This window comes from Lactuca serriola, chromosome 5 (assembly GCF_051521515.1).
Source record: "Lactuca serriola cultivar US96UC23 chromosome 5, Lser_US96UC23_V15, whole genome shotgun sequence".
NCBI lineage: Eukaryota > Viridiplantae > Streptophyta > Magnoliopsida > Asterales > Asteraceae > Lactuca > Lactuca serriola.
Genome location: NC_136412.1, coordinates 56,262,757 through 56,283,135, shown reverse-complemented (window position 1 = coordinate 56,283,135; position 20,379 = coordinate 56,262,757). Strand labels below are relative to the sequence as shown.

Genomic DNA, 20,379 nt, shown 5'->3' with positions numbered 1-20,379 from the left:
TTTTTCTAGGTACTTTAGCATCGATGACTTTCATGCTTGATTTCTCGTTTAATGAATCAGATAGTTCATAGTTTGTACAGCCACAAAGAAATTTTCATTAGGGAGCTTGTGAGGTAAAAACATCTCTACAATCTACATGTTTCATGCTTGATTTCCATCTTTTATCATTTTTAAAAACAAAAGTTCTAACAAAAAACTTTCTTTTAGTAATGCAAGTGATGCTCTTGATAAGCTGATATTCTTAAGTGTAACAGATCCCTCATTACTTGGAGATGCTGGTGAGCTTGAAATCCAAATTAAACCTGATCCAGAAAAAGGGACAATCACAATATCGTAAGATTACTTACTTTTCTTCATTCTTGAATCTTTCCTCATAAAATACAACTCTACAAGAGATTTATAAACCTTTTTTTACCCTTATTGTAGAGTCACTGGTATTGGAATTACCAAAGAAGAACTAATAGACTGCCTTGGAACCATTTCTCAAAGTGGTACTTTACTTTCTTTCATATAAATCATTAGCAAATATGTACTACATTACATTAATCGGTTAATTTTATAAAATGTTGAATCTTTTTGTTTAGGATAACAAGGATCTTGGAAATGATAACAGTTTGATTGGTCAATTTGGTGTTGGGTTCTATTCGTCTTTTCTGGTTGCTGAAAAGGTCCTTAATACCCTTTTCCCATTTTCTTCATTTCTTAATTTGTCAATTAAAAATGATTCTAAATATTTTATAAAAACAGGTGATTATTCCCACCAAGAGTCCAAGGTCAGACAAGCAATACATTTGGGAAGCAGCACCTGAAAGTAGTTCATAAGTAATTAGATAAGAAACTGATCCTGAAAAACAGATTCGTAGAGGAACAGAAATAACACTCTTTTTGAAGGTCGTTTAACTCTTACAAAGTTCAATCTTTTTGCTTTATTTTATTTATTTCAAATTCAATTAATATTTTATTTTGTTTTGTATAGGATAATGACAAATACGAGTTCACTGAGCAAAGTAGAGTTCAGGGTTTAGTGAAAAACTACTCACAATTTGTTTCTTTCCTGATTTTCACATGGCAAGAGAAATCAAGAACAGTTGAGGGTCAGTTTAGGGTTTAGTGATAAACTTTCCATGTCATCCAATTATAGCTAAATAACTGAAAGGGTCAGTTGTTTTTTACACTCTCTGGCACTGCAGTAGAAAAAGATGTATTTTTTTATACCAAGTGGCTCTTAGCCTCACTTTACAAATTTTCATGTTTTGGGAAAACAAAATACCTGATTAGGACCCTTAAATATTGAGTCATAGACTACAATTGAAGGTTTCTTGATGAAAGCCCTAATTTTCTTAAAGAGGAAGAGGCGACTAATCCGTAAATGGAAGCCTTTGGATTAGCTAGTCATCCAGTTTCTCTGAAAAATAGAACACCAGAATCAAACAACTATCAGTAAGCAATCAAGTTCCAAAACATTAAGTCACAAAGATATTATAATGGAATGAGAATTTTTGAAAAGTTCATTATTTCATGTAGTTATTATTATTTATTTTTTTCTTTTAACCAATACTCAATATAGGTTATTTGCAAAATTAGCACTTGAAAGATGATCTATCTATAAAAACATTTAAAAGGTTCATTCAGGGGTATGAACTCACCTGGTGTAAGTAGGTCCGACGAAGGTGCCGTTTGGGCGTTCGGTGTCACGTAAGGACTCGAACACACTCAATGACCTATTTAACATATGATAACATATGTTCACATACAATTAGTATATTTAATACTAATTAAACAAATATACTCACTCAAAGGAGCGGAAAACACTTTGGATAAGTGTTTGGGTATCTCGGGTAGCGTCTAAAGGTGCGTATGGCTTAGGAATGGGGTTTACTCTCCGAGAGTAAGCTCCCCAAAGCTTAGTTTACGGCCCAGGGACTACTCACCATGAGTTTACGGCCATAAACTCATGGTGAGGGTATCTAGTGTGTTTTAAGGCTTCTAACTTGATAGTGGGATTTTTCTAGGTCCAATTCCAAAAGGCATGAGTGAGTTTAAGGTCTTTAAGGGCATCATATTGGAGTTTACGGCCTAGGGACAACTCCTAAGGGAGTTTACGGCCGTAAACTCTCATTCCTTGAGTTTTTTGAAGTTTCAATCCCCTAATACTTTGCTAGTAATTTATAATGAAGTGTGAGGCCATTTGGGGGATTAAAAACTATCATTTGGGTGTGTTTAGGGGTGTTTACGGCCCTGGTACATGCCTGGGCCGTAAAATCCTTTTGTCCCTCCATTTTGATGTGTTTAAATGGTTTAAACCCGAAATGATAAGCCCCTAATTTATGTATTAAGTCCAAGGGTGGTTTGGGAGTGTTTTTGGGGCTTTTTGACATATTTATGAGGTGTTTACGGCCTTGGCATATGCCTGGGCCGTAAACTCTCTTTTACCCCCTAAAATCATGTGTTTTAATGTTTAAACACTCCTAGGCTAAATCCCTAATTTATTTCCAAGCCTTTAGGGACATTTTGGGGTCATTTTGGCCTCATTTAAGGTGTTTACGGCCTAAGGAGGAGCTTAGGCCGTAAACTCCTTTTCAATAGCATCTAAGTCCGAATTTTAAGCTATAAACACAAATCAATATGTTTAGAATAAGCTAGGGTAAGCGGACTTACGATTTGGAAGCGTTTGGTTGCGGATTCGGGGCGAAAACGGGTCTAGGGAGAGAGTATAGAGAGAGAGAGTGTGAAAAACCTCCAAATGGGGTTTACTCCCCTTTATATATGGGTGGGAGTTGGAGCTCAGTAGAATTCTACCCAATACTGCCGTTATACGGGGCTTTTGGTCGCACCCGATTTAGTGGTCGTAATAATAAAAACTAACTTTTTCCAATTTAATGGAAATGGGTGTTATGTGTTTTTATTCCCTTTTATCACGACTTAACAGCATATTAAATATAAACAAATGGAATGTTTATTAAATTGACGACCTCTAATTAACGAAACTTTTGTAAACTGGAATATTCCGTTAACGGTAACGGGGAAATGTAACGGAACAACTTGGGTTGTCACATCATCCCCCCGTTAGAGGGAATTTCGTCCCGAAATTCAGGTCTAGACAAGGAAGTAGGTATGAATGGCCAAGCAGAGGTAAGAGAGTACTTCCTATACGGTTGTCCTCGCATTCCCAAGTGAACTCTAGTCTGTGTTTGTCATTCCAACAGACCTTTACGTACGGGATGAGGATTCAGTCTCGTGTAGCTAGTGGGTTCCGACTGGTGTATCTACGAGGTTAGGGTTCTCAATGGATTCTATCAAGATGTGTGAGGCACATAGAGTGATGTCGGGAAATCACAAATCAAGTCTAAGAAGTGGATCGATCGGGTGTGAATCTTGTGATATATCCGAAGGTAGTGGCGGCCTGAAAAGGGTTGGACCAAGTCTCCATGAGAATCCTCGTACGGTCCTAAGCTCTCGGAAGGGTAGAGCTTTTCAGCACTTAGAACATAGTGTACTTTTATGGCAAGATCATCACTGGCGTGATCGCCATTCGAAGTTCCTAACGTTCTCACTCGTACTGTGTGTGTGTAGTCCTTCAGGTTGGTTCTTAGAATGCTCGTGTGGTCTTTGGTCTCGCGTTTCCTGTCAACTGGCTGATAGAGACTTTCTAGATCGTTGAGTGGGTTGCGTGACTATGGTTATCTGTGTGCTGTAGAGTGTCTATCTCAAGCAATGAATCTGCACTAAAGGCTCTTGAGATGCGGAAACTCTGAGGGTCGGGGAGATAGGGTTTCTCCAGACGAGCATTGGACTATCTCGGGAGGTGGTTCTACTATCTCCGCGTGAGACAGTATTCGTGGAACACCTAATAGTCCAAGGATTTTCCAAGACTTTGGTTTGTTCTAGTGCGGAAAGCGCATGTTCCTGCATAACCCTTCGACTAACACCAAGGCTGGTGTCAAGTCTATAACCTCTTCGGGATCTGGGTCACGAGGTCTAACGTTGCTATATTCGCACTTAGATCCCGTATTCTTGGCTGCAAAGGTTATCCTGTGGTTCTCGGTATCCTAGTGTTCACTTCGGAGAATGTATTTTATCGTCTATAGGGCGACGACGACTTCCTCCATGCAAGAGGGTGGAGGATGATAGGCACTACTGGTAAATAACAGGGTGGACGAAGTGCCTGAGTAGTGCGAGCATATACTGCAACTACTCTTCCGAAGGTTATGAGTTTTCTCGGTCTAGGTCAAATCTAGTGAGTATAGAGTCTCCTCACTCGGAACTTTAATAGTTCAACCCGTAGTGATTCTCTTGACTCCGGCTCCTATTTTATGGAATAGGGTGAAGGGCCTTGCTATGAGGTTCGTGGTAGAGCTCATACTTAGCCTAACCACCAATACTTGGTGTATGCAGGCAGTATACAATTGAGGTCGGCAGGATGTTCAGCTGTGCGACTCCACCCCAAACCCACAACCCAACGAGGAACAGGGAATAGGGAGGAAACACACACCTTAGATCTTTTTGCTCTCAATTATATGCCACCTTTATGCCTATACCTAGTTATAGTGGTCAGTCTCATGAGTTCTGTTCTCTGGGTTCACGAACCTGATGTGCGAGGTGCGAAGGGTCTCCCGGGGGAATCTAAGGAGTACGCTTCGGTTGGTGGTCGTCTTCTTAGAGTATCTGTAGTGTCGTTTACTTCGGTTTCCATCTGACTACGAGGGGTCGGTCAACGGCGCGCGGTACCCTCTCTTGGGTACTTCGGAAGGTTTGAGATAAGAGGGACGATTGACGGATCGCATTAGGTTTGATTATTTGTGTTAGGTTTAGGTTCGGGAGAACCTTTATTTGCCAACATGGCTACGGAGAAAGTTCTTTTTACACAGCACTAAGAATGTACACATGGTTGCACGAAATCGAACCATGATCAATAGAGTCGTCGAAGTTGGCACACTCCGACATGATATATATAACGAAGATCGACAGAGTCATGTGCCGAGCAGGCACACAAGTTCTAGGCATCTCGGGTTTTGTCATATGTATCACTATCATGGATACTTGGACCGATAGAGTCGACGCGGAACTATAGAGAGTCCTAAGTGTTCCTGAATAGAGTACCTTTTTATGAATGGATTCTCACAAGGAATTCCTATAATCGGCTCACATATACTAATCATGTATATTTAAGGTGGGGAGGACTGTTGACTGAGCGACCCCGCCCTAAATCCACAACCAAACGAGGAACAGGAAATGAGGCGGCATTCACTCACTCTAGGTCTGTCCATCTTAACTATACATGGTCGTGACGTATATGTTTAGCCATTATAGTTTTACCTAATGAATTTTTTTTTAAAATTTTAAAACAGTGTTGCGACTTTCGCCTTACTGGGAAAAATTTACATTTGAATTAGTCTTTTATTGTTTTTAGTTTAGTTATCTGAGATCGAAAGACGTACCAAAATCCAACGAGTTCCTCGTCGCTTTTCCCTAAGCGGTAGAGTCAGGCTCCTTTTGTGTCTTTGTTGTTTCCTTCAGTTGAGCAGTCCCTTTTGAAGTGTCCAATCTCACCACATAGACGACAAACTGGATTGGTCGTCACATTAGTGATTGATGCAATACGCTCCACCGGAGTTCTACATACACAATCAGTATGCCCCTTCATGTTGCACCTAGCACAATAGAGTTCCCGACAGGCACCATGATGATGGTAGCTGCACTTGCTGCAGTGGGGGAGGTCTCCTAGGTATGGTCTTCTTGACGTCGGGAGGGAAGGATTGACAGGAGTCTTAACTGTCTCAGCTCGTTGCCCTTCAGAAGGTCCTTGAGTCGAGGTACTTCCCTCTTCAACCTTGAATTTTCTCTTTAGTGGGTTCGGTTGAGGTTCTTGGGTGACCGGGTATGGAAGTGTTGGTTGCTGCTGTCCATTGCCAGGGTCGAAAATCCCGATAGGCACCTTGCTAACATTGGCGTTGTTAGCATTCAGGTGAGCCATGACAGCTGCTACGGCTGCGGAGACTGCAGCTTGGAACGTAGCTTCATCGAATAAAAGAGTGGGTTTCTTGCTCGTGGACTGGTTGCGCTTCTTCGGTGGCATGGTTTTCCTACACGGAAAGGAATACAAGGTGATGAGAGACGATGGCTAACTCTGGACATTTCTGTCCTGAACGTATTAGGTATAAACTTTTCCCGTGCCGCGGGTACTGGTTGTCTGAGTGTCGACCTACATCCCTATGATGTAGTCCTGTTAATCAAGGTAGGTGTATGAGTATCGGAAAAAGGCTATAAGGTGTGAGTCGTTCCTACTAAGTTACCTTTATACTGGGAAAGGCTTCACTCTCCGGCCTGGAGAGATTTGAGAACGGTTCGGAACGAAACTGCGGAAAGAGAGGCTCATAAAAGCTCATGGCTAAACACTCTCAATAAAGGTGCGGGGATCCGCCCTAATCGTGTATCTGGCAACGGGAAACGACGATTTACCTAACACATAGCGTGAGTAGTGTAATCACTAACTCACTAAATTGTATTATTTTATGGGTGTGTTAGTGTGACAAACACGAGGAAAAGACACTTCCCGGGTTCCATGTACAGGCTCCCTCGGTCTGCCTCGTATCTTTGACTGGAATCGGCGTGGGTTTCCTTCGAGTAGTTTCCTAGGGTTCTTTTCTCGTATGGACATATTGAATTTCTACTTTACCTCACTTCCGGATCCGACAGTGGGTGTCATCACTTCATAATGGATGACTGGAATCTCGGAAGTTTAGGCGAATTTCTCACCAATGTCCCTAAAAGATATAGGCACTCGGTGAATTTCAATAGTCTCAACCCAGTTCAATCATTTCCGAATAGGAAATCTTCTAAATGAACCTCCTCTGGGTCTGAATCAACTCAACCGCCAAGCACTGGAGTGGATAGGGTTGTCTACAGGGTTCGCGCGAGAATGGAAATGTCTAAAGAATCCTAAGAGATTATTAACATTTCACTGTATGATCCATATCGAGTCCTGCTACGAATACACAGGGTATACAAATCATATATAACTTAGATCCGATAGGCCTTCGAATATGTGATACTACTCGGAATCCACATCCAAACAAGGAAAAGGAAGTAGAGCGAAACCACACATTCTTAGCCTATGGGATCCTTATCATATATAACCTTGGGAGTACACTCTCTGTAGTTGTAGGTATATCAATAAGGATCTTTTAGTTATTCACGCAAGGTTGTTTATGTTTCCTAAAATACCCCTATGGTATTTTAATTCTTGTTTGTTTCTTATCTTCTGAGTATCATTCTGGGATTAGTGTGAATCTTTTAGCATTCTAAAATACTCCTATAGTATTTTAACTTTATGTTTGGATCTAGCAATCCTAGTTGGTAAGTTTCAGACCTGTTGTACACACTATCACTCCCAAGCACATGTTCATCGCATCTCGGATAAATGTAGTTGATCAGGTTACATTTATCCCAGCTTACGATTACATAACTGCCCAGGTTTAACGGTAATGCTCAACATCCGAAGACTTTTATTCTTGTTGTTCTTGTGATACTTGTGTTCGAGAGTTTAGATTCTGGATGCTATTATACTTTGGTAAAATATGGTTATATTTTAAAGTATAATTCTTGGTCAGAGTGTTTTATCCCATTGTATATATAGGCTATATATCTTTTATGAATTGATATACTTAGCTCACTATAAACAATGCTCTGATACCAATCTGTCACACCCCAAAACCGGAACGGCGGAAACGTTCTGGGGTGGATGACGTCATATCAAGTATCACAACACATGCATATAGTAATCAAAGTACAACAAAACATTGCATTAATAGTAATAATTTTACATGGTTACATTACAATGTATCAAGTATACAAGAAAATATAATAAGCCCAACAAGGTACTAAGCCATCTTCATCAACAGCTCCGGGGGTGTACCTGTCTAATTGCTGACCTGAGAATACAAGTTATTTGAAAAGCGAGTATCAGCATTTTTACAAATGCTGGTGAGTTCATAAGTATTTAGTGACATTTCATTCAAATAACTTTATAAAGTAGTAGTTTAAGTGTTTACAGTGTATTAGAGTTCTTTCCAGAAAATCCTATATTTTCTTTAATGAAGCAGCCTTCTACCAAGGATGGTCAGTGTTATGTGGTAAAAAGTAGTTTTCCCTAACTTGCTATCATTATCAAAATACTGAATTAGATTACTAAAGAAAGCAACAGGCGACAGGGAAATAACATATGCCTCAGCAGTGAGGACTGCTGACTAAGGCAAAGGAATCATAGACTCCAGGAAAGTATCGAATGAACAATACGCCTGGTTCCGTCTATCAAATGGAGACACAGACCCCAGAAGGTACCAAATGAAGGGTACAGCTGGTAAGGTCTAAAACAGTGAATACAGACCGCATATGATACCAAATGAAAGGTACATCTTGCAAGGTCAAAACAGAGGCTACAGACCGTAGACGATACCAAATGAAAGGTACATCTTGCAAGGTCAAAACAGAGACTACAGACCGCAGACAGTATCAAATGAAAGATACCTCTGGCAAGGTCAAAACAGTGTGACTCTGAAAAAGTGTTATCAGCATACAGTGTAAATTGTTGGCGAAATACCATTACCTTAAGGCCATGAATTATAAGGTAACCCAGGATACTCGTAACCATACTGACTAGAGGACCAGACGCCCTACAAGCGTCTAAAAATATGACATTTTTCACCCCTTGTCTTGGTGGGTCGTGGACTGTAGCTAGCAGTCAGGGTGCGGGGGTGTCAATCCCGTATAGACCTATACACACAATGTCCGCTCTCCCTACAGGAGACTCTGTTACCAACTAGACGACGGAGAAGGCCGCGTCCCGAAGATGCATCCCAAATAGAGGATAGTGGGTTTCTAGAGGGGAGTGGGTTTCTAATGTAAGTGTTGTACTAGAGGTAGAGACTTCCAAACAGTAGGTAGTGTGTTTCTAATGTAAGTGTAGACTAGAGGTAGAGACTCTTAACTGAACTGACTAGAGAATTCTTGTATGTCCGTACTCATATACATAGTATATAACTAATGAACCAAATAGGGCGGACGAGCCTTCCTAAGTCTTTCAATCGTTACTTATATGTATCTATATAAGCACAGACATACATCTAACTACGACTGAGTGTGTAATAAGTGGAGACGTATCATCGTGGTGTGCATTCGTACATCATGGAACAACCGAATCGTGAAGTATAAGCGTATCAAGTATAAGTGTATCACGAAGTGGAAACGACAACTGGTGAAGTAAAAGCGTCTAACAAGTATAAGTGACTACAAGCATAAGCGAAATAGAGGCAACAACAGGTATAAGCGTATCACGAAGAGAAAGAGTTATCAAGTAGGAGTTTATAATAAGTGAAAACGAAGCAGCGGTAACTAACAAGTAAGAATATACGTCGTAAAAGGGAACTTTGAGGAAAAGCCTTTATACTCGGGGAAAAATCATAATTTGTATTCTTTTGTAAAATATGTTTGAAAAACTTTGGAAATCTTTCATAAACCAGTTTAAAATGAATTTAGATAAAACAGTATAAGTGAGAGTTTTAAAACGATTGAAAAACCATTATAGCGTCCTACTCGGCAAAAACAGTGTTCAGTGTGGTAAAATCTGGTACATGCGGGTTATCAGTCACATGTGATTGATAAGATAACTGGCATGTTTAACTTGTATTCCCCCCCCCCCCTATAAAACATGTAAAAACATTTAAAAGGTTCATTTAGGGGTATGAACTCACCTGGTGTAAGTAGGTCCGACGAAGGTGCCGTTTGGGCGTTCGGTGTCACGTAAGGACTCGAACACACTCAATGACCTATTTAACATATGATAACATATGTTCACATACAATTAGTATATTTAATACTAATTAAACAAATACACTCACTCAAAGGAGCGGAAAACACTTTGGATAAGTGTTTGGGTGTCCCGGGTAGCATCTAAAGGTGCGTATGGCTTAGGAATGGGGTTTACTCTCCGAGAGTAAACTCCCCAAAGCTTAGTTTACGGCCCAGGGACTACTCACCATGAGTTTACGGCCGTAAACTCATGGTGAGGGTATCTAGTGTGTTTTAAGGCTTCTAACTTGATAGTGGGATTTTTCTAGGTCCAATTCCAAAAGGCATGAGTGAGTTTAAGGTCTTTAAGGGCATCATATTGGAGTTTACGGCCTAGGGACAACTCCTAAGGGAGTTTACGACCGTAAACTCTCATTCCTTGAGTTTTGTGAAGTTTCAAGCCCCTAATACCTTGCTAGTAATTTATAATGAAGTGTGAGGCCATTTGGGGGATTAAAAACTATCATTTAGGTGTGTTTAGGGGTGTTTACGGCCCTGGTACATGCCTAGGCGTACCAGGCATGGTTTGGGAGTATTTTTGGGGCTTTTTGACATATTTATGAGGTGTTTACGGCCTTGGCATATGCCTGGGCCATAAACTCTCTTTTACCCCCTAAAATCATGTGTTTTAATGTTTAAACACTCCTAGGCTAAATCCCTAATTTATTTCCAAGCCTTTAGGGACATTTTGGGGTCATTTTGGCCTCATTTAAGGTGTTTACGGCCTAAGGAGGAGCTTAGGCCGTAAACTCCTTTTCAATAGCTTCTAAGTCCGAATTTTAAGCTATAAAAACAAATCAATATGTTTAGAATAAGCTAGGGTAAGCGGACTGACGATTTGGAAGCGTTTGGTTGCGGATTCGGGGCAAAAACGGGTCTAGAGAGAGTGTGTGAAAAGCCTCCAAATGGGGTTTACTCCCCTTTATATATGGGTGGGAGTTGGAGCTCAGTGGAATTCTACCCAATACTGTCGTTATACGGGGCTTTTGGTCGCACCCGATTTAGTGGTCGTAATAATAAAAACTAACTTTTTCCAATTTAATGGAAATGGGTGTTATGTGTTTTTATTCCCTTTTGTCACGACTTAACGGCATATTAAATATAAACAAATGGAATGTATATTAAATTGACGAACTCTAATTAACGGAACTTTTGTAAACTGGAATATTCAGTTAACGGTAACGGGGAAATGTAACGGAACAACTTGGGTTGTCACACTGCTTGATTAAGAATTGGCTGCTTTGTGCTATAGAGCCCATTTAGTAATAGTATTTAGATTATAAATTAACAAACCTTACACCCGTTTCTGAAAATTATAATTAATTTGTAAAATTTTCACTTGATCTTGCAGTTTTAAGATTCCCAGAAGCTAGTGTAAGGTTTTTACCACCTCAGCATTGCCAGGTCGACGCCTAGCTGTCACAACAGGAATTCGCTGGAGAAACACAAACATTACATGTTAGCCTTTCTACTCATCATTCAAAATCTACCCTGTTATCTATACCATTCTACTTTCGGTTTTATTATTATTATAGCAGTGAAAATTGTTGGGATTTGGATGAGATTGCTATAATTGGGTAAATTTTATTAAAATAAACAACTAAATACAAGTAGATTTTCTTTATCAACATTGGATAGAAACTAGATAACATATTTTCAAGATTGTAATTGTAATACCTTTCCAGATGCCTTTTCAAAAGCTGCTACCATCTCCAACACAGATGTGCCTTTACCCGTTCCTAAGTTGTAGACTTCACAGCCTAAAAAAAGATAATGGTTTGATTTAATGTCAAACAGAACAAAATTTCCAAAACTAAAAAATGTCATCTGCAATCAGAAAGAGATACACACCTATTTTAGGGTCCGAGAGTTTCTTCAAAGCAACAGTGTGTCCATCTGCTAAATTTACAACATGGATGTAATCACGTACCTGAAATTTGAGGGTAGAAAAGGTAAATATCAACATCATAATTCCCAACAAACAGCAACAGGAGGAAAACTCAGTAGAACCTTAAATAAGGGAATTTCAAATTCCAACAAACAGCAACATAACACAAAAAAGAAACCAACCCAAAGTATAGATAGATGCAGAAAGCATAAATATTCACTGAAATAGAAATTAAAGATTGAGTTAAGTAAAAGAAAAGATGTCATACCATCTTTCATTACAGTTTCCTCATGTTGTCTAAGACGCATCACAAGGGCTAAGTAAAAGAAAAGATGTAATACCATCTTGCATAACTGTTGAAATTAACATGAACATTAGTTGCACAAAAAATGTATATGATGATTATGGTACACTATGTATAATATAAGGGCGTACTTTGAACACATAGTTATGTGTTTCTGCGAATATTGTAGTAAAAGAAAGAGAAAGCAGAAGGCTCAGAAGCAGGTTGGATCGAGATATGGACATCATGGGGATCTTGTGTTGAGGCTTTGAGCTTGTTTCTGAACACTTCTGAGTGAAGAAGTATGAAGGTTAATTTGTGTTTAGATGACGATGAGGGGTGGATTTATATGCAGAGGAAGATGATAGATAGGAAGAAGACTACCCAATCTCATCTTCTCCACAAATCACTCCAAACCCTAACCCCCAATTCACTAATTTAATAGTGGGATTAATTTTGTATTTACGGGAAGATAGATAGGAAGAAGATGAATACGAAAGTAAATACATACCGTTGAATCTTTTTCTCCTTCTTCAGCCTTGACTTTTGAAAATCTTCCACCTCGACATCCTCTTACCCTCTTCCCACACAGAAAAAGTGAGGACTCCAGAGTAGTCAACCATGTTATGTAATTGCTTCACCATTGGGCCCCACCGTAAGTTGCAGTAGGGCGTTGTCAACGTGAAGAGTTGCAGATCCCTAATCGCCGGTTCTATGAAGGATTTTGTGAGGTCCGCATCCCTAGTTCATTGAAGCGGGGTTTAAGAATTATAAGAAGAGAACGGAAAAATGAGGTTTAGATGAGATCGTCCGTGAGGAAAAAGAAGTGGTGATAGAAACTAGGGTTTTTGTGGGAGACGGAGAAGCAAAATAAGAAGTGAGCCTGATTGTTTGGTCGCCGATTTTATTATATAGAGCAAGAAGAATATAGCGGCGGGGAAGAAGGAACGTGAATGGCCAGTGGTTGTGTCTAGGGTTAGAGAGAGAGAGAGAGAGGAGGGAGAGAATGGCTCTATGCGAGAGATAAGGCGACCCATAGGATCAGAGTGAGAAGCGGGGTATTCAAAATTTTAGAATTTCAGAACCCTCTTTAAAAACGCGTGTTTAGTTAAAAAAAAAATATATAAAGCGACATTTGTAGACGACACACACTTAAAATAAGCACCCTCCGTGTTTTTAATTTTGTTTTGTTTGACACTAATTGTACGGCACGCACAAATGTGTGTCTTCTATCCTTTAAATTTTGGAAAACTGACATCGATTTTTAGGGCACGCACAAATGCGTATCCTCTATTAGCGCGTGTCATTAATTGCGCGTCGTAAAAGGCTGTTTTTCTAGTAGTGTAAGTTTAGAAGTTATAGGAACTTTCATTTTATAAATGCTTTTGAATACTTACTACACACATACATTCTTCTTTTACGCTGAAGGCGTACAAATACAAAACATTTTACAATGATATAATTTTTACACAAGGAAAAATATTGGATTTTTCTACAACTGAACTCTTATGAACTCATCAAATTTATGTTGACTTTTAAAACGACATGTAATATCAGGAAACAATTGAGCTCGGATCAGTGGAACTATTTTTTGTAACAACCCGTTATTTTTCTAGTCAATAAAAGTCAAACATTTTAAATAAAATTTCAAGTTTTATTTATTTCATTAAGTTCATAAGGGTTAGGATATTATTTAAATTATATAAATAATGTTTATTTTATTTATATAAGTATTTGGAATAAAATACACTTAAAAATCAAGGTTTTTCCCTCTTTGGCTGAAAACCCTCGGACCGAAAACCCTCTTCGGCCGAAAACCCTCGGATCGCAAACCCTTCGGACAGAAAACGTCTTTCCAGCCGAAAACCCAACCGTTATATATATTTTTTCCCGAAAAAATAAGTCATTTTCTCACTTCTTGACTCGAAAACACTCCCATTTTTCTCTCAAGTATCATACAAGGATCTTCATATCTTCAAGAAAAATCCTTCAAATCTTCATAATTTTCACCAAGAACACCAAGAACAATCTTCAAATCTTCAAGCTGGCCGAAAACCCCTTTGACCGAGAACTCATTCCTGACCAAGAACACCTTTAGACCGAGAACCTGGTTCTCAGTTGAGGTTGTAAGACTGAAATCAAAGGATTTCGGTGGATGCTAGACTGAAAACCCTCATCAATACTTCATACAATTCTCGGTAATTATTGTGAGAAATTCCTTACATAAATTAAGTGTTGTCTAACACTTTAATTAATTATCTCGCTAATTTAAATATGATTACATCTTTAAATAATATTAGGATACCGTTCACTCCACATATGCTAGCCCGATGATCATCTCTATAGTTCCGGTATCCAGACTCTAACATGCACTAGAGGTAAGTTCATACCCCTACGTTTTAACTATTTTTCAATATTTTTAGGGGGGATACAAGTAAAACACAAGGATTCTTGTGTTAATATTCAACGATTTCAAAACCATTTGCAATTGATTTAAACCGATTTATCACTACATTTTATAAAAATATATGGTTATATATTTTTAACCCTTTTGTAACATGTCGAGCAAAAGGGTGTTTATCACAAGTTTCTGACTACTACTTTATACATACAGTTAATTTGCAAAGGTTTTCAATACATTACAGAACATTACATTTAAACTATAATTGGTATAGTTTGTGAACCACTACACTACTTTGGTAAGTACAATTCACAGAACAAGAACATACATTTAAACTATAATAGGTATAGTTTGGAAGGCACTACACAATTTTACAAGTTCGAGAACGCTATATATACAGAAACAAGAATATAAACTAAAACAAATATAGTTTATGGAACACTACTCTATTACAATGATTCAAAGACACACTACTAAATAATTATTTAAGTATAATTATTTTACATTACAAAGTACACTACTACAAGGTGATACATACAGTTTCAAGTACAAGAAAACACTACTACACTACACGTAAACTAGTAAATACAGGGTTGTGAGACACTACTTCAATTGTACCCATTAGGGTACAGGTCTAAGTCCTATAAATTATAGCCAGAGTCTCCTGGAGGGAGAGCGTGACTTTGTGTATAGATCTATATGGGATTGACAACCCCACACCTAAACTGTTAGCTACAGTTAGGCCGACAAGCCTGGGGAGACAAACGTCATAATATTCCGACGTCTGAAGAACGTCGTAGAGTCCACTAGTCAATTTAGCATGGTTATATGAAACTCACAACAATATTAACTAAAACATTTGTTTATGGGATTAACACTACTTCAATGGTTTTATTTTAATTAATAAAACTAGAGTACACTACTATACATTATAACTAGTGGTATCGAGGCATACATACAAAGGTTTTCACAGAGTACCCTACTATACATTACAGCTGGTAGTATCCAAGCATACATACAAAGGTTTTCATACAAACAGTACACTATTATACACTACAGCTGGTGGTATCCAAGCATTCATAAAAAGGTTTTCATACAAACACTACTACGATACATTACTTTCATAGTATAAAGTACACTAGTATGACATACAAATTTAGGAAAACATACATGATATGGTTGTATTCATTAATAAGACTTCATATACTATTACAAAATACATTAACAAGCATACATTTTGGTCTTAATGCCTAAGACTACTTTTCATTACTAAAGAAAATATTGGATTTTCTAGAGGTACACTATAACATTTTCAAGGAACAAGGACAAGCTTTTCATCTCAAAAACATACTTATGAACTCACCAACTTAAATATTGATACACTTTCAAAACCATTTGTATTCTCAAGGAACCGGTAGACAGGTACACTCATAGATTTTTTGAGAGGACGGAGCTTTTAGAGTTGCATCTCTATACTTCTGTTATACACTTTTGATGTCATACAAACTATGTATCGAACAGATGTAAATACTTTACTTTATCAATGTAATGGTTATGTTTGCTTTGATTGCTATTATACAGTTGTTGTGATACTGTACATGACGTCCTCCGCCCCCGTACGTTTCCGCCGTTCCGGTTTGGGGGTGTGACAGATTGGTATCAGAGCATTGTTTATAGTGAACCAAGTATATCAAACCTTACAAGATATACAACTATAAACACTATGAGGCCAAAACGCTCTAAACTAAAAGTATACTTTTAAAATCTAAGTATTTTATAGGAAGTATACAAACATACATACATACTAGAAACAGTATCACAAGAAGAACAAAACAAAAGTATTTAGATGTTGGACACTACGGTTAAACCTGGATAGTTATGTAATCATATCTAGGATAAATATAGCCTGATCAACTATATTTGTTCGAGATACAACCAACATGCGTTTGGGAGTGATTTTGGTGTTGCAACAAGTCTAAAACTTACTAAACTCTATACAAAGGAAACAATAGAACCGAACATACAATTAAAATACTATAGGAGTATTTTATAGCACTATAACACTAGAATCAAACACGTGAAAACAAAGAACTCTTGCTGATAGATCTATAATTGCTAAGTTTATACATATGAGTTATGTATAAATAAAAAATTTAAGACTTAGAATAGGTGATTTAACTTTATTTCTTGTTCCTTGTTTGGTTGTAGACTTGGAGTAGGATCAGTTAATTGAAGGCCTATTTAGTTTTAGTTATATATAATTTGTGTACACTATGTGATTATAGGGGGATCAAACACAAATCACATCATACAAATTCATTCCAAGTGTTGCTATAAATTTCATGGCGATTGTTTACTTGTATTAGTAGACTTCCAATGTAAATTGCTTAATAGAACACTATAAATGTCAGGATAAGATATACATTTTTCAATATCACCTGACTCATGACCATTATAGAGGGCCTATCATCATTTTCTCTTAAATCATTATAGAGAAAGATTCCTCCAAAGAAGTCCAACAGAAAGAACAACTCACCATCGAATCCACCACCGCCACCACCTCCTCGGTATGATCATGTTGTCTTCCAAGCAGCAGCAACTGTCGCCGTGGCTGCCTCCGTGTCACAGATCAATGCAAGTGGCACTAGTAGGGTGGGTAGTGATGCCAACCATTCTAACCACGGAGATAGTCGTGGACACCCTAGGGACTGTTCCTATAAGGACTTCACGAACGCTAAACCTAAGTCCTTCGATGGCACTAGAGGTTTCATTGCCTTAACGCGTTGGTTCGTGAAGACCAAATCAATATTCGAAATCTGTGCGTGCCCCGAGTCTAGCAAGGTGAAATTTGATACATGTACTTTCACAGACAAAGCCCTCACTTGGTGAACAGCCAAGTCAAGTCCCTGGCTCTCCCGGTAGCAAATGCTATGAGTTTGGATGCTTTGAAAGAACTAATGTTATGAGAATACTGCCATAGGGGCAAGGTGCAAAAACTAGAGCAGGAGCTTTGGAGTCTGAAGATGAAGGGATCCGATATCGCTGATTACAATGCTAGGTTCAGTGACTTGGCTCTTCTGTGTCCTGGGATGGTCACCATAGAGAGCAAGAGGGTGGAAAGATAAATCTAGGGATTGACACCCCCGACTCAAGGAAATGTCCTAGCTGCCAATCCACTTACATTTGACAGTGCCAAGTGTCTCGCACAGATGCTAGTGGATCACGGAGATCACCAAGACTCCGTAACAGCCATTCCCGAATAGCCTAAGTAGAGTGGCAGTGAAAAGAAATTATGGAACAAGTGAACGGGCCGATCTTCGCAAGAGCTCTCAAAGAAACAGCAAACAGTGGCAGTCCACGCTGCTACCATTCCTGTTGTTGTTCCAACTACTCCAATGCCTCCCAGTCGATACGCATGGAATCTACCAAAATGCAATAAATGCAACTTCCACCACCACAGGCCTTGTCGAGAAATGTAGTGCACCAACTGCTACAAGAAGGGGCATACAACCCGCTTCTGTAAGACACTTGCGCACCTTGTAATGAATTTTGATACTAAGTAACATTTAGGTCATGTAACTGATATAATCATATGATATGATGGTTGTTTATGTACTTGTGTTTCAATGTATACAATTATTGTGATACTGTGATCATCGCTCCACCCCCAAACGTTTCCGCCATCTGGTTTGGGGGTGTGACACCAGGTATGATTGTAACATCTTGTTTTTCAGGTATGTTAATATTTTCATATTTTAATTATTTAATTCCTTGTTTTTATTTTAATATTGAGAGAGAGACTTTAATTGATCAAATGTACAAAATAAATAAAATAATAAGAATACCTAATAATAATACTAATAAATTAGAAGTATTTGTTTTAATCGAAATAATTAAGAATTGAGTACTATAAGATTTTGTAATCATTTTTACAGAAAAGGGTTGAAGTTGACAACTAAGAAACTTTATGATGCAAAGAAAATTGTCTTGAGGGCGATTTATGTCGTTATGGCATAGTTGAAGGTTAAACTGTAAAATCTGAAACTGGACCATGATTTTGACAAAATGGAGGCCATGACCGGCCCTTCCCCTTTCGCACGAGCCCTCATCTAAATTTTTTTTCAACACATCTTTAAGCCCCTAGAAGCCTAAAAACCTAGGTTTTGTTGTGTACGTATTGTGTGTGTGTGCGTTGTGTGGGGTTGCAACCAAAAGAAATAAAAAAAGGTAGAGAGGAAATAGGAGATTAAGAATGGACAACCAAGAGTAAGGGAGGAGAATTATGTGATTATTGATTTGAGGTAGGTTTCTTAAATCTTTCTTCTTTTTATTGGTTCGATTTCTAGTTAATCACCATCACCACCATTGGCCGCCATGGATGCCAACCATGGCAACCACTGGCCACCATGCATGGGTGGCAGTGGGTGGTGCTTATTCTTTTTATCTAGTCTTGCTTGTAATCAATGGAGAAAACCTAAAACCCCAGTTTATTTGTTTTTCTCTTTTGAGTATTATACTTTGTGTTGTGGTTTTGACCACCCAAATACAAAGTCTTGGTTTTATGTAGAAATCCATTGTTTTGTCACATTTTTTTTTAAAATCATAATAAATTCATGGAATATCATTTGCAACTGAAACCAATACCCAAAGTTCAAAATGTGAGTCAAATTTATTTTTTAGTTTTGACCTAAGTGTGAAAATGATTCTAACTAGGGTGAAAAAAAAATGTAATTTTCACTGACCTGTCAAGATTGAGCTACTATGACATGTTGTTTTCAAAAAATAATACTAAATAGTAGAAAAAATTGTACGAACAAATGTAATGTGTCTTTGGAAAGGTATAATGTGAACTTTCGTGATATGGAATAATAAGACAAAATTGACAAGTTTTAGAAAGGGGGGGGGGGGGGGGTAAAGTGTTCTCGAACACACTGTTGTTTTGGGATACATTCTGAGAAAATAAACGAAATAACTAATATATATATATATATATATATATATATATATATATATATATATATATATATATACACACATACACACACATATATATATACATACATACATACATACATACATACATACATACATATATAATGAGGACTAAAGGATAGCTAATAATACTCTAAATTGTTATTATATGATGGTTGTGATGTATTTTGATCCTTGTTGGATTCACGGAGTTGCTTGCGGAGATCTACGTTGCGGTTTGAGGTGAGTTTCTCACTACATAATATTGACGTTATATGTCTTTTGCTTTAGATCGTATGTACTTGCAGAATGTATGTTGGTAGTACTAGCTTGTTTAGTGTCTAGTATGTACGTATTATCGGCTCAACATACTGAGGGATATATGTTAGTTGTTTGGTATCTCGTATTTGTATATTACCAGCTCGACGATGTATTGAGGGGTATATGTTTGTTGCTACTTGCTAGCTCGAAGCACTAAGTAGCTTACAAGGGCTCGACGTACAAAGCATGGAGGGATCGACGTAAGCCGATGTGTCTCGCGTTAGTATTTGTATGTTTAAGATGTAATCTTAGAGTTAGGGATGTCAATGGGACCAAATGGGAGCGGAAATAGCTGCCCCCGCCTCCACCCCCAAAATCATTTGTTGCCCCCGCCCCCGGATCCCCGTTTACATAGCCCCCGGTCCCGCCCCCGGTTACCTCCATCGCCCCGGTCCCACCCCCGTTCCCCCGATTTATAGGCTTAAAATTCAATTTTTTTCTAAAAAATTGCTTTGTTTTAGTCTAAAAATACTATTTTTAATAACTTTAAAAGCTTAAAACCTAATCTTTTAGAAACTAAAAAATTAAAAATCCAACATTACAAAACGACAATTCCAACAATCTTGCAAGTATAAAATACGACAAATCCAACATTACAAATATAAAATATTTACATGTCCAAAAATATATGATCAATTCACTACATCTTCAATATCCATTAATTGGAAA

The 20,379-nt window shown here is 38.2% G+C and overlaps 1 pseudogene; it reads left to right on the top strand.

Annotated features, from left to right (window-relative positions):
- Positions 1 to 42: 42 nt before the first annotated feature.
- On the top strand, positions 43 to 11,262 carry LOC145049534 (heat shock protein 90-5, chloroplastic-like; annotated as a pseudogene).
- Positions 11,263 to 20,379: the final 9,117 nt, after the last annotated feature.